General features: G+C 37.8%; 1 protein-coding gene across 4 annotated transcripts in view; it reads left to right on the forward strand.

Moving 5' to 3' along the window:
• Positions 1–8,735: 8,735 nt before the first annotated feature.
• The window catches only part of LOC121871411 (monocarboxylate transporter 10-like), a gene marked incomplete at its 3' end in the record, with an annotated part of 47,186 nt that continues 40,707 nt past the window's right edge, over positions 8,736–15,214 (forward strand). Inside the window, 1 exon segment of one of the 4 annotated variants that reach the window (XM_042373663.1) lies at positions 8,736–9,028. 4 annotated transcript variants of the gene reach the window in all.

Genomic DNA, 15,214 nt, shown 5'->3' on the forward strand with positions numbered 1-15,214 from the left:
AACAATTCACATCAATCTTATTAAGACATTCCTTATTTACTGTGGTGAAGTGCAGCTTTATGTGTCCCCACAGGTTATTTTATTCAGTACATTTGTTGAAAAATATGGACAGTACTTAAAGACATACAGGGTGAGAAAAGGTTCTATTTACAGGAAAATACAGTACACATCATTTGGTTCTGAAGATAAATTTATTTCCTGGTGGGTCAGTAATTTTAATGTGCTTTCCATTGAGTCAACTTCTTGTTAAAACTCAGTATGTTGTTTGAAGTTACAGCACCTGAAGTGACTACAGTAAAGAGAATACAGGTATTGAAATTACAGAGAGAGAGTGGATGTTGAGGGCTAATGGATGGTGTTCTGACAGTTTACATGCATGCCAAGTCTCTCTCTCTCTCGTTATGACACTGCACTTCTGTATTTTCAGTTTTGATGATATAATATGGCCAATTAGGAATTACTGTAGTTGCCTTTCCTTTTCTTTTTTTCCTCACCAGGATTTGTAAGTGATAATAAACATTAAGGTAGTTCAGACATGGGTAAATAAGGTGTACCTTCACTCAGGCCCTACTCTGGTATGGGGGACCAAGAGGTAGAGGAGGGTAAAATAAGATAACGTTTACAAGACCTGTGTAGAAAGCAAGAGGAAAAAGTTAGACACATATACAGTATAGTAACTTGCTCATATCCTCAACTTACACATACTGTATAGTGTAGTGTGGATTCATCAGGGATAAGATGTTTAGAGTAGTTCAGAAGGTAGTGAAACCTTCTTCAGTACTCACTGACTGTGCCAAATATGGTGTTTTATACTGCATGTCTTATAAAATTCCTTGAATTTTAAATGGTGCAATGCCAAATGTGAAAAATGCAGAACGTTTGTATGTATGTACAGTACAGTAATGTGTCATTCTGATTTAATGATTTTTTATCAGTAACAAAATGTTTTGTTTGTGTTATGACATGTTTGTGTACTGCTTATATTATTTCAGTGTATTAACTTGTATCAAGGAGAAACATAACTCTGAATTAGACTTGTCTTATATAAATTTATTATGTTTTTTGTTATACATATTTTATTTGCTTGTATAAGGAAGCAGCATAATGCTTCCTGGAAGATTAAATATATGAAATGCATATTTCTCATCATATATTTCTGTGTAACAACTTTCTTTCAGGACATGGAGAGAGCCCCATGTTGCCTTGGTGTCATGTTTCATCTAATTGCTCCATTATAATTGAACAGTTTACATTGAGTCATTTTATATTGTGTGTGTGTGTGTGGTACGCTGAACTTGTGTCACACTGTAGAGTTGTGATGTGTGGTGCACTTCACCTATGACTCTCTGTTTAAAATGGAAAATTTACAGACATCTGATAGACTAATAGATTTGCAGAGAAGGTACACAAACTATGGAGAGACTTCCCTTTCTACAGACATAAGACAGACTTAACTACTGTAGAAGCTTCCCAGACATCTGTTAAATAGAAAATTTTTAGACATTTGGGAACACTTAAATAAAAGCTTCACATTCATTAACAGACTTTGGATACCAGTGAGCAATAAATAAAAGCTTTACAGACATCTGAGACTTTTGAAGGTCTACAGCCACACAAGAGACATCAGAAGTGTATGGACGAGTTGTAAAAGGGATTTAGACAAATGGTTCACAGACACCTGCCACACTCAGAAGACCCACACTGTCCACACTGACACCTGAGAGAATTAGACACATGAATCATGAACCTCCAAGAGAGGAAAAATATCCCAGATACTGTATTGGTATTTACTCATGCAGCGACTTGTTCACGCTGCAGTGCGGACATTTACTTTAACTGTGAATGTAGTTTATTGTTGTATATTACAACTTTCATTATATAAATAATTACCTGTATTACTTGAAGAAAAGATAAAGTAAAAATTTTACCTTATAAAAGACATGAACTTTTGGACATTGTGATGTATATAAGTATATACAATGTTATGTTTAATATATTTGAATATATAAATCCTTTGAATATCTTGTGTTTTTTTTTTGTGTATTTTTCCATTCATACAGCTGTTTCACATGTGTTGAAACTGGGGGAACCACTGTGTCACATAAAAGAAATATGGCTTTATACATTGTTAGGTTGGAAAGGCCATACTTGATCAGAAAGTAAAAAAATCCTTTTGTTTGTATGATCTGCTATGCTGGAAATGCCACCTCCATCACTAAATAGCCGTACTTATCCTCTTTGCCAATTGTCAGAATGACTAACCGTGCAGGTCAGTCACTAATCTGTTGTACAATGTTGACAGAAACCGGGTATGTACAGGCTATTGAATATACCTGAACATGTGCCAATGATCATTAAGCCTGTGCTGTAGGTAAGAACTAGGCATGTACAGTAGCTAAAACAACTATCTGTGCATACTTTGTGGGGAAACAATATGAGACCATGGACAATAAATTTTTGTATATGAGGGCTGTCACTAGTCACACGTAAAATTTCGGGGGATATCGACCCCCACCTGCACAGATAGTTGTTTTAGCTACTGTACGGTACAAGCTCTAGAATGTGTCTTATGTTTCACTGGGTAAAGTGTGTATTAATAGGAGATCATACTTGGTGGTGTCACAAAATTACCTGGCAGGTAATAACTACTACAATACTGTACTATTCACAAATCTTTAAATAAGCTTCAGTACTTGAAACAATAAAAGAAAACAAGAATATGTAAATAGATTATCATTCTATTTATCTGCATCAATATGGGTTGGTATGTACATAATAGTGTATGTGTACAGTATATTCTTGAATGAACGAATGTACATGTATGTGTGTGCATTTGTTTGTATGTATGTGTTCGGGCTCATGATTGTGTAAATCTACATGCGTGTGTATGGTTTTAAGGTGCTGTACTATAGTCTTCGAGTACACACCAGACATGCCCCCAGTATAAACAGTGATGCTTTCTCCATGATACAGTTGCCTGCATGTAACAATAATTAAAAAAAAAATATATATATATATATAGTGATAGTGATAGTGAGGATATGGACTTATATGGACTTTGTGGGTTTGACAAAGAGGCCCTGCAAGCCTATGTGGTGGATAGTGATACAGGTGAGGGCCAATAATCTGCCCTCTGCCTCGGAACCAACCCCCCATCCCCGTGTGCCCAGCCGTCTTTTCTACTAATGTAAGTGTTAAAAAACCTAATATTATTGATATTTCTCTTAATTGTTAATTGTGTGTGCATACCATCATAAAATTAAGATGTTATTTTTACTACAACATAGGTATTGTGTCTGAAAAAGTGGAGTTTGGGGGTCGGGCCAGTCTCCATTGGAATTAATTCCATATGTTCTGTTGTTCACTTTACACGGTTTTCACTTTCCGCGGTACCCCATGAATCACAATACATTTTGTAAAACGGATAAAACCTAAATGGTACTCACATTATACCCCGCCATACGAGATGACACCCACACTTAACTATCTCCAAAACCAGACTGGCATTTTTCAAACTGTGTCGCCCACAAAGGGATACCACCTCATGACATCTCGTCTCACAGGTTTTCTTATTGGTTCAGGCCTAAGGCATTCACTCAAAGGTCCCTGCTATTGGCTCGAACCCTCAGGCAGGAAACACTCATGACGTTAATACGTGTACTGTACTTATACCTGGGACAGTGGCTGGCACATTTTGTGAGATGTGGCAACTCTTGTTTACATCATATTAAAACTACCAGAAAGGCCCTAAAGGAACCTCATAATAGTAGCCAGACTATAAGGATGCAAGATAAGCATTCCACGGTTGCCACATCTCACAAAGTGTGCCAGCCATTGTCCCAGGTATAAGTGCAAGCAACTGTACCAGACCTTCATCACTATAACCAGATAATGGTGGTCAGATGTGGAATGCCACACTGCCTACAAAGAAAAGGAAATGAATCAAAGTGAAGAGGGGAATTAATGTTGAAGAAAATGTTATCTGCATGTGAAGGAACTAATCAATATGTGAAGCAAATAGATTAAATATTTAAAGAAAATGAATCGATGTTAAGAAAATAGAATTAACATGCGAAGGGAAATTGATTTTTATGTGAAGTCATGAATCAACATGTAAAGAATTGGAACTAACCCTTGAAGATAATGACATCAACATTGAACTATGAAGCAAATGACATCATGTAAAGGCAATGGAATCAGCATTTGAAGAAACAATCATGAAGACATTAAATCTGTGTATTTAAGAAAATTACACCATAGGGAAATACAGGGTGTCCATAAATGATTCCCCTAAAAACAGTGGTAGACCATGCTTTAATCGGGGTAATCATTTATGGACACCCTGTATTTACCGTACTCACTATGTGAAGTAATAGACAAATATATGAAGAAATCAGGTCAATTTGTGAAAAATGGGTAAAATTGTGAAGAAACAAGACAACAGGTGAAGAAATGGATCCTCGTGTGAAGAAACGAGTCTGCATGACCAAAACGTCTCTTGCAGGTCTCATGGGCATGTCACAACACAGTGATAGATAGATAGATATTTGTTCAGAAAAATCTTCATATAAGTTCACATTGATTCAATATGAATATAGACAAGATGGTGAGATTTATTCGTGGCATGAATACAAGCGACCGCATTGGTAACGAAGTCTTACAATGACATGTACAGTGCTGCGGATTGAGTGAAGCAATTGAGGCTGAATCACGCTTATAGGAACCGGCGGGACTCAGAAGGAAGTGAGCACAATTTTATGCATTGTAGTGGTCAAGCGAAAAACACTTCTTTACAGCTATTAACTTGGGAGGGATAACATCTAATGCACAAATAAGGACAAAGAACCAACAGAATGGTCATAGTGACTGACATGCAAGGTAAGGTGGGATGGGTGCTTAGGATAGTAGATAGTGTCGGCAGACCCCCCACCTTTTTATTTTTCATCAGAAAATTCCAATACGCAGTGGTAGCTAGAGTGTGTGCCGCCGGGGCGGTTGAGTTGCCGTGCCCCCACAAAAAATACATATTGCACAGTGACTCACTCTTATATATATATATACAGTATATATATTAAATAGTTTGTGTACCATTATAATATTACTGTACTTTCACATACTCAAATATAGTATGCTTTAAATACACCCCAAACATACTTAAACTTTATAAGTAACAGTTAAACAAAAAGCAAAAACGACATATAGGATAGGGAAAAAAGTAAAAAAGTGTAAAAAATTAGGACCATCTTTATTTCTGAAATGAAAACTACAACTTTCTACAAAGTAACTTTTCTTGTTTTTTTTTTGGCAAATTCTTCAATGACATTGTCAAAAACTATTTCATCTGTCAATTGTCGCTCTATAGACAGTATGGCAAGATTTCTCAACCGCAAGGTGCTCATAGTAGATCTTAAGTAATTCTTGATCAGTTTTAGTTTCGAAAAACTCCTCTCACAGGTAGCAACACTAACAGCAATTGTGAGGAAAATCCTCAGCATTATTACTATATTTGGAACCGAGTTCCCAAGGTTATACTTTTGAATAAACTGCAAAAGTTCAAGGGGGCCTTCTTTCCACGTCTGTATGACCCGAGACTGCATGGTTTTGCAGCTACTGGAGACGTTAATCCTTCCCTTTGTATCGGCGGCAAGTTAATCCTCGTCGTGTCTGACCTAACACCTGACCCACACCACATGAGCTCACTGGCGTACTTGTTTGAAGTTGTTTCCTTAATCCTCAACAGGTTACAGGTTGTGTGTGTGGCGGGGGGCCTCATAGCAAGGGTGTAGCTCATGACGTGGCCGTGATGATGTGGGTCAGGTGTTAGGTCAGACACGACAAGGATTAACTTGCCGCCGATACAAAGGGATGGATTAACGTCTCCAGTAGCTGCAGATATGGGTGATGAGCAGACCCAAAAGTGCCGCCCCCCAAAAGTGCCGCCCGGGGCGGATCGCTCCCCCCGCCCCCCCCTAGCTACGCTAGTGAATTACTCTAGTTACAATAAAATCTCATACTTCACGGATGGAAGAGGCAGACTAGATACAGTACTGGTCAAAACAAAATGAAGAGAGAGATGTCGAAAAAAGAAAAATACGACTTAAACTACAATAAAAAAAATTAAATTGGAAACTAATTTCCGACTTAAAACACGTCATATATATATATATATATATATATATATATATATATATATATATATATATATATATATATATATATATATATATATATATATATATATATATATATGCTCACCTTGCGAGATGCTGAGTTCAAGGTCGTCTGAGGGAAGACTGCGCTCCTCACGTAGCGAGAGGTTGTGGAACTAGGCCTATATGATACTAAATGTAATTTACCGAATTAATATGGAGGCGAATTATGAAACGAAATATCAGTTATTAAATTAAAAGTAATGATAGATCGTTTATCAGTCTGAATAATGTTACGGGTGTCCCAAGAAAGTTATTAGTTAGGCGGAAAATATGTCACGTACTGTAGGACTAAGCTAACGCCTTGAGAAGACACGAGGCTGGCTAGTCATCAGTAGGGCCCGGATAGTTATGCATTTGCATATTTCATATGCAAATGCATATTTTGCGTGATTTCTATGATAAGTGCATATTACCTAGATAACTGCATATAAATGCATATTTTGGTAAAATATTCATCTGGCAGTATCTCTTTGTTGCCACTGAATGAGCACACGTGGTACTGGGAGGTGAGGTGTGGTTAGGTGAAGTGAGGTGAGGTCACGTCGCTTTAATCTGTCGTTTCCACACCTGGTCATGACTCATTGGACTAGTGAGTTAGTCAGTCAGGAGCAGTGCTGCTGTGTGGAGCTACTCTCTTCTGCACCAATCGTCTCGTGTGATGTAGAAAGGGTGTTCTCAGAATATAAAGCTATGCTGACAGACAACAGGCGGGGTTTTAACTTTGAGAACTTACGCCACCATGTCATCATCAAATGCAACCACAATCTGTAATGTCTGAAAATATGTCAGTCTATAATGTAAATACATGTTCATATATATTTTTGAAGCACTTTCACATATATATGTTAAATAAATTACGTATATTGCTTAATAAACATTAACATTAGTTTATATTAACTATTTTTAGTGCATATAAATGCATATTTCCCCGGTTTTCAGTGCATATTTGCATGCATATTTCATGGTTTTTTAGTGCATAACTATCCGGGCCCAACTTGTAACCAAGCTGCCTACCCAGAACCAAGCTGCATTGTACATCCAATACAATATGTATACAGAGAGCACATTGTGAGTATCCTTTCTTCAACCCATCCTGAGTGTGAACCAATATCTCATAACCCTGCAGGCTCGCGGTGCTTGCCATGCTCCCCCAGCCACAACTTCTTGGGTCCGCCCCTGAGTGTTGAAAAATACCTGAGAAAGGACCCCAAACTACCAGGCGACCTCACTAACTCTCACTATGGGACGTCACTTTTAATAATTAATTTGACTAACTTCAGGCAAATTTATTCAGCACATAGAGGTTAAAAAAGAAAGGACTTTTGTAAATATATTGAAATGTTAATGTATAAATACACAAATACAGTAGATTGATTTAGCGTTTATGTTAGTGACACTTTTCCAACTTTGTAAATATTGCCCACAGGTGTGAGAGTTGGTCGCCAAAGGCCACACCTGCAGGAGCACACGTGTAGGCAATTCTAAGGTGAACTTCCTTGCGGCCCGTAAACTGACAAGTGTTCATCAGTACGTCACATTTGATGTTCTTCGTCTATGTGAGATTGTAGGTCACCTGAAACGGCATACATTATTTATTTTACCAGTATTATTGTGGTTATGAGCACAAGACAATAAATCAATCTTAATGGCTCGTATCAGAACTTCAAATTTGACAAAATACTGTTTTGGGGGCCTATGTGTGTGTGTGTGTGTTTAAAGACGTTCACACACGAACCGAAAGCAATATTATGCCAACTTTGAACCCATAATGTGACTGTAAATTCTTTATGCATTTTTGTTGGCACTGACTTATAAACTCAATAATTATGATGTTAAAGGTTGGCAACTTGGCACTGACTCATAATAATATTCAATACAGTACTTACAAGTTATAACGTTGTAAGGCTGGTACGTGTCTGACTCAATTTACCAATAACTGTGACTGGAGGGAGTTTCCAAGAGAGGTGAGGGAATGATATTGGCAAATAATGATAAATTACATTTATTTAACCCACTATAATTCTATGTGCTCTTATCACTTCTGACCTTAAATTCTTGTGTAAATGCTTCAAACACGAAAACAAAAAAACCTAACAAAATCGATATATTTTTAAAATTATTTAATTTAATAATGTTCAAGCTTATTTTTTGGAAGGAAATTAATGAGACTTTTCTTCTTGGGTGGCAAGTGAATGAAGACCTGCAGACACAGGTGTTGTGTGACCTGTTTCATACAGATTTTATTTAATGTACTGAAACTTCCCAGCGATTTAAGAACAGGAGTACCCTACCCTGTATATATTATAACACCAGATGGAACCACAGTACAGTAATTATTAACTGACGTGTTAAGGGATAGCATTTAAAATACTTGTTTCAGAGTTATTTACACTTAGAGATGAGTAGTACAGTTATTTGCGTCAAGAAGACTGAAGAGAGGAATATAGTTGTTGGTAACAGCAGCCCGTCCCGTTATAATATTACAGTACTGTACCGAGTCCCGTTATAATACTACTGAGTCGTCCATGTAGTACAGTCAGCGCAGTTTGAGTGCCAATAAGCGCGAATACAGTACATGATATCTTATTTTCAGTAAAAGAGATTCTGCAGAGGAGATTTATATATAAGAAGAATCTAATTCCTCGTTACAAGATATTGGTAGTTGTGGCAAGGTTTGTGGTAGAGGTAGTAGCCACGTAACAGCTGATGGCAGTACACACTCTCAGCTGCTCAGTTTGTTTACCAGTGTAACATAGGACGCCAAAGAGAGAGGGTGTGCGCCTGCGTGCCTCGCTGTCCTCGATAACACGCACATAGTAAGTTCACTGTCATAGCCTCTCCCTGTTATAGTGAGCCTGTCGGGTGTAAGAATATAATCCTGACGAGAGAGATATAAGTTTTCTGTAAAAAAAAAGCGTGAAACTTGATAGAGTTACGTAGCGTGATCCAGCTGATGGTCTTCCTCGGCGAGTGCGTGTGGCCCGGTGAATGAAGGTATACCAGTGCCAAGGTGTACCATGTGGAGGCACACTCGTGGCACCCACTCGTGGCTAACATGGATATGATTCTCTGTAGCTTCCAGGATAACAGCTAAATCAGGGAGCAATACGGAGTGAAGGTGGGGGAGGAGTTGAGGTATTGATCTGAGTACAGTGGTGGCTGGGAGAGGCATGGGGCGTCATCATTTAAACACACACTCTAATGATTCTCGGCACTGATTTGAGCATTTACGAAGAATAAATTATAAATATTTGTTTCTTGCTCTAATATTGTTTTTTTTAATACACCTGGGGCGGTCGAGTATAACACTTGGGTATGTAGATGACTAAAATTTTGAGTGCGATCATAGACACGCAAACACGAGAGATTTATTAACATGAAGTGTATTTAAAAAAGGTTTAAAGGCCGAATGTTGTGTTAACTTCGAGGATGTAAGACATTTAATTGTGTACTTTGTGATTTGTGATGAGTGAAAAGGTTAAGGTGACATTCAAGAGGACCCAGACCAGAATCCGCACTCACTCACACACACACACGCACTCACTCACTCACTCACTCACTCGTAAAGGAGATGAACTTGTGAAACTACGAGGTACAGGTGATGTAATGCCTTAGATTTTACTGATAATACAAAGTGACAAGATTTTGTGAGTACTTTAACACTATTTAAGGTGATATATTGTTTATCTTATTGATAGGTGAACATGAACTAACATGATATTTTTATTTCTATAACATTATAATTGTGGTGACATTGTTTATATTATTGGTAGAGGAGCATAAGTAACATGATAAGATAGTTTTAGTTTGGTAACAATATTTATTTGAGGTGACATGTTGCCTTATGCTGTACTGGTAGATAAAGTGACATGATATTAATGAAACATTATGTTTGAGGTGACATACTGCTGTGATTATCTTACTAATACAGTAACAGAAAGTAATATTATATACTATGGTAACAATGTATATTTAAGGTCACTTGTTGCCAAATACTTCACTGATAAGGCAATGTAAAGTGACATGACCTTAATAATAACTACTGTAGTGTATAATTTGATTTTATAGGAATTTCTTGTCTAACAAAAATTATACAATACAGCTGGATATTTGAAGTGACATTATGTAATGGTTCAATTGGTTGATAGAAAAATGAAGCCTTATTAAGTAACATAGGTTTTATTCACTGATGAAACCAACTCAATCCTGTAATAGACGATACAGGATAAGCAAATGATATTACAGTTCATCAAAGCAACGACAGCATAACGATAGTGTTTCCTGTGCTGTAGCTGCATGATGTAAGAGCAGTAGTTTGACTAATGTTTATCTGTAATACTTTCCTGTGATCACCCCTGTATGGTACATTAGTCCTGGCTATGACATTTTTGTATGGTACAGTATGTATTCACTCGATGCTGTCCATTAATTATGTAAGACAGGACATATAGGATATAGCTATTAAGTATTATATGAGTGATGGTGAGCCACAATATTTAGTGTTATACTGTTTTGACAGTGTTGGTGGTACAGGGGTAATATCTCTCAGCAACATGTGAAGGGTACGAGTCCTGCTTGGACCGGACACAAGTGGGAAAGGTGTTATCTAGTGTGACCCTCACTACCAAACATCACAGGTTTCCTCCTTTATTAACACTGGACAGACTAACCACTTGAATGGCTACTAAACTGATAAGAGATGAAATGATAAAAACAGTGATTCTTGGGTGATACTGTTCTGTACATACTCTCCCAGTAGGTCTGTTTTCTTCTTATGTTTAACTATATCACCACATTTCTCCAGCACCTTCTCTCTGAGGGGTGAACACAACAGCAGGTCCTCCAGGCTTCGCTATTCTCATTATCCCCTGTCATGCTCTTTCCTTGATGCATTGTTCCATCTTTCCCTCCCATGGTGTGGGTGGTCTCCAGGCAAGGGTTCATTTTACAGGCTGTTTTGGCACTTTATACTTTTCTTATGCTGCTACCCATACCATCTTCTTCAGCCAAATTTCATATATATTTTGCATGGATGGAAATGTGATGAATGAAAGTAAGAATCAATAGACGGTACTGTACACTTTTATTCATTATTCAGTTTATACTTATTGATTATTTTATCTGAATATTGTATGTGGATGGAATATAATGAAGGATACATGTAAGACAAGTAACACGACACAAGGAAAAATACAAACCATTTAATAATAAATAATAATAATAATAATTAACGGTTTATTGAAAAAATTCTGCAGCCCGAAGGCTGAAAATATACATTGGACATAAATGACTTTTTACATACATTGGTGGTTTAACAAAAGCCTTCATTAGAGAAAGGTAAAGGAACATACAGTGAACATACAGATTAATGTAGGTGCTGAACAGCAAACTCGTAGTGTAGTAACTCCCTCCCAGATGGTGTTAGGAGGAACTCACGTGGTGTAGTAGTTCCCTCAGATGGTGTTATGAGGGACCTGGCGTGGTGTAGTAATTCCCTCACCTCACGTCCCTCACAGATGGTGTTATGAGGGACCTCATGTGGTGTAGTAATTACCTCACAGATGGTGTTATGAGGGGCCTGACGTGGTGTAGTAATTCCCTCACAGATGGTGTTATGAGGGACATGTGGTGTAGTAATTCCCTCACAGATGGTGTTATATGAGTGAGGTTTGGTCTTAGGCCTTCCTATCGTAGACGGATTAACACATCGCTGGTTGTTGTTGGGTCTCACGGGCCGTTATCACTGGGTACCTGGGGCCTCACTGTGTGAAGGTTAACTTGGGTACGACTGTTACTGTTGAGTTGTTCTCACTGACTTAAGCACTGTTCACCACTGTTCACCTCTGCTTAACACTGGTTCCGTTCCTTTCCTAAATGAAATTGTAACTTCTGGCGAGAACTTGTTGATATTCTGGTGGGGAGGAGGGTTCAGGGGAGGGGGTTGGTATGGGCCAACTCAACAGTTGACCTGGCTGCCCCGAGAGGAGCACCAGGTACGTCTTGACCCTTCGGTAGTCAAGGATGTACTGTGCTTTCCTACATGCACACTCACCTTCTGTTACATGTACAATATATTGTACATAGATAATGGAGTCAGTGCTGCCTGCTTGTTTACTTTCTTTTCTAATTTATTTTTTATTTCTAACATCTTAGGGACCTTGGGGCAGCTGTCCTGTTTGCTTTGCCTTTGATACATCTCTGACAGCATGTTTTATCCACACTGCCAATACTGGAAAATCATTGAAATTCATCAGTATTTGTTGTGGGAGTTAAGAAAAATATTAATCTTATTTTTTTTTTTTTTTTAGAACAGATGACCACTTTAAGTACATTACTGACTGTATGAACTTCACAAAGTTCAAATTAACCACCATTGAATTATATTTTATACTTGATTTTAGCAGGAATGAACCAGAGATTGGCATTGCTTACTGGTTGGTCACTTCCTGCTAAAATTAGACATAGTTCACTGATGTTTTAAATTGAAGGGGCATGCAACGTTACTCAGGCAAGGGTATACTCAACATAGCTATCTCAACTGAACCCTTATTTAGTACTTCAGAAAATTAAAACACTATATCTTAAACCTCTTTTCTAAACACAGATGAATATTAATGATTACAATATATTTTTTTTCGTCCAAAGGGTAAATCATTCCCCACAGAAATACGGGAGTGCAGGGAAAGTGTCAAATTACTCTTTTCCTCTCTCCTGTTTCATTCTTCCCACATGACCATCCCACATCATTGAATTTCCCTGCATTCACTCCACAGTCTACACCTGCCCTGTCTACCATATATATTTAATCTTTTTATTGAGTTGGTCAGTCTGTTCTTTGTTACGACCTTTATTGTCCAGTGTTAGCACAGTTCAGGAGGAAACCAGAGCACCCTGAGAAAATCTGCCATGTTTGGTAGGGTTACACTGGATAGTACCCTTCTCACATCCGACTTGGGGATTTGAACCCTTGACCACCGTAGTGAGAGGCAAGTGCTGGTAAACAGTTTCTGGAGATTGAATTTGTTATCCTTCTGCACCATTTCAAGTCAACCAGGTGTTTTATTACCTTAAGTCAAAGTAGGAGGCATTATTCTGTCTCGGAGTTGCTTCTACACCTGGAGGCTTACAGTCCTTCCCTTGATGATACTGTACTGTGCTCTCTACTCACCATGTTTTCTCCCTAACCTTAGTCTTCATGTATACTGTACTTGAAATTCTTAACCCTTGCAAGAAATTCCGTTTTTGTCTTGATTTTACATTTTAATTCTTGCAATACAGTTTATCAAAATCCACCATGTCATGCTCTGTGCTATTTCACACAGTACAGCACTTTATAATTACTTTAACCTTCCTAACATTTACATTCTGTTATCTTCTATCACAGACCCTGTTCAAGTTAAATGATCGTTCACCCACCATACTCACATGATTAATTCCCTTTAAGTCCAGATATTGAATATTAATCTTGGAAACCCATCCAAAACACTCTTGATGGTTTTTTGCATAAGGTAGGAACTATATTAAACTAGTTGTGAGTTTATAAAGTTACATTTTGTGATGATAATGGTTGACCTAATGACCCTGAAAGTATTCTATAAGTGAACATTTTTTGAAGATTTCCTCTACAGCTTTGTGATGTCTCGGTTAATTGTACTGTACCATATTTCACTCTAGTAGTGGTGCACCTTTAAAGTGTTAAGAGGTAGAAAGCTGTAGCTGCAGTGAGTTATGCTGGGGTGTGTGGGTGTCTAAGCCACCTGGCTCACATAAAGCCACAGGGTATAAAATCGTTAAGAGATGTACAATGAGCCAAAGAAACATAAATTGTGTTGCAGTGAAAATGAGATGTGATGAGAAATTAAAGATGGGGCTTATACTTGTACACTCCAAGTTCCCCACCTGAGCTATTAAATATCAGTGTAGATAGAACAGCTGACACATACCCCAGTGCTGTACAGTGTTGTGGGGCACAATTCTTTCCCTTAGATTTCTTTTATGTAATGTAAGTATTGACATTAATTTGGCTTCTAGTATAATGTAAAATGCCAGATTATCAACTCTATTCCTTTATCTTTATATTGAGAGGATCTCCTTCAACTTTGCCCTGTTGATACATTAAAACCTTAAGCATTAAAAACTAATGATGATAATTAATTTTATATCAGTGATCCTGATAAACTAGAGATGGCCATATCAGGTGACTTGATCAGAGGCTGCATTCTCAAAACACCTCATTAATTACATACAGTAGCAGTGTAAGGAGCACCTATTGTCTTGTTGGGGGTATCAGACAGCTCTCTTCTACTGTATACAATATACCGGTACCTATTTTGATTGACTCACTGGTGATTGAAACAAGTTTTAACCAGCCAATAAAGAGACAACTTATAAAAATACTGTAATAGAAATAATAAAAGTTGAATCTTTATTTATTGTGGGTTAAAATTATCTGCATATATCACCGACAAATGCTTGTACTATATCTGTTAAGAGTAGCCCATACCTCACTCAGGGCCCTTTGGTCTCCCATGCTGTGGACAACATACCAATAATGTACACAACATGTAGGAGGATACTCACCACTACCATGTATTACAGTGCAGGTACAGTACAGTCATGTAAGATAAGGAATTTCTGTTGGTACAGCAGAAATTACTGTGTCCTTGGTTCAATTCCCAACCTTGGTCAGATGTGAGAATGGGTTCTCTAGTGTGACTCTTACCAAACATGGAAGGTCTTCTCCAGGTACAGTACTCTGGCATCCTCCTGTACAACACTGGAGAATTAAAGTTGTAACTAAGAACAGACCAACTGCCTGAACATCAAGTAAGCTGATAAATGGTGAAATGATAAATTAAATTAAAATAATAAGTTAACACATGCCTCCTCCACCACCACCACCTCATCAGTATGTACATTTGATAATACAGTACAGTGTTGATTTTGTCATAGATAGGTGTACAGCACATTATAGTGATCATTGGGTATACAGGTGGCTAGGA

Source organism: Homarus americanus, unplaced genomic scaffold, assembly GCF_018991925.1.
Source record: "Homarus americanus isolate GMGI-L3 unplaced genomic scaffold, GMGI_Hamer_2.0 scaffold45698, whole genome shotgun sequence".
Taxonomy (NCBI): Eukaryota; Metazoa; Arthropoda; class Malacostraca; order Decapoda; family Nephropidae; genus Homarus; species Homarus americanus.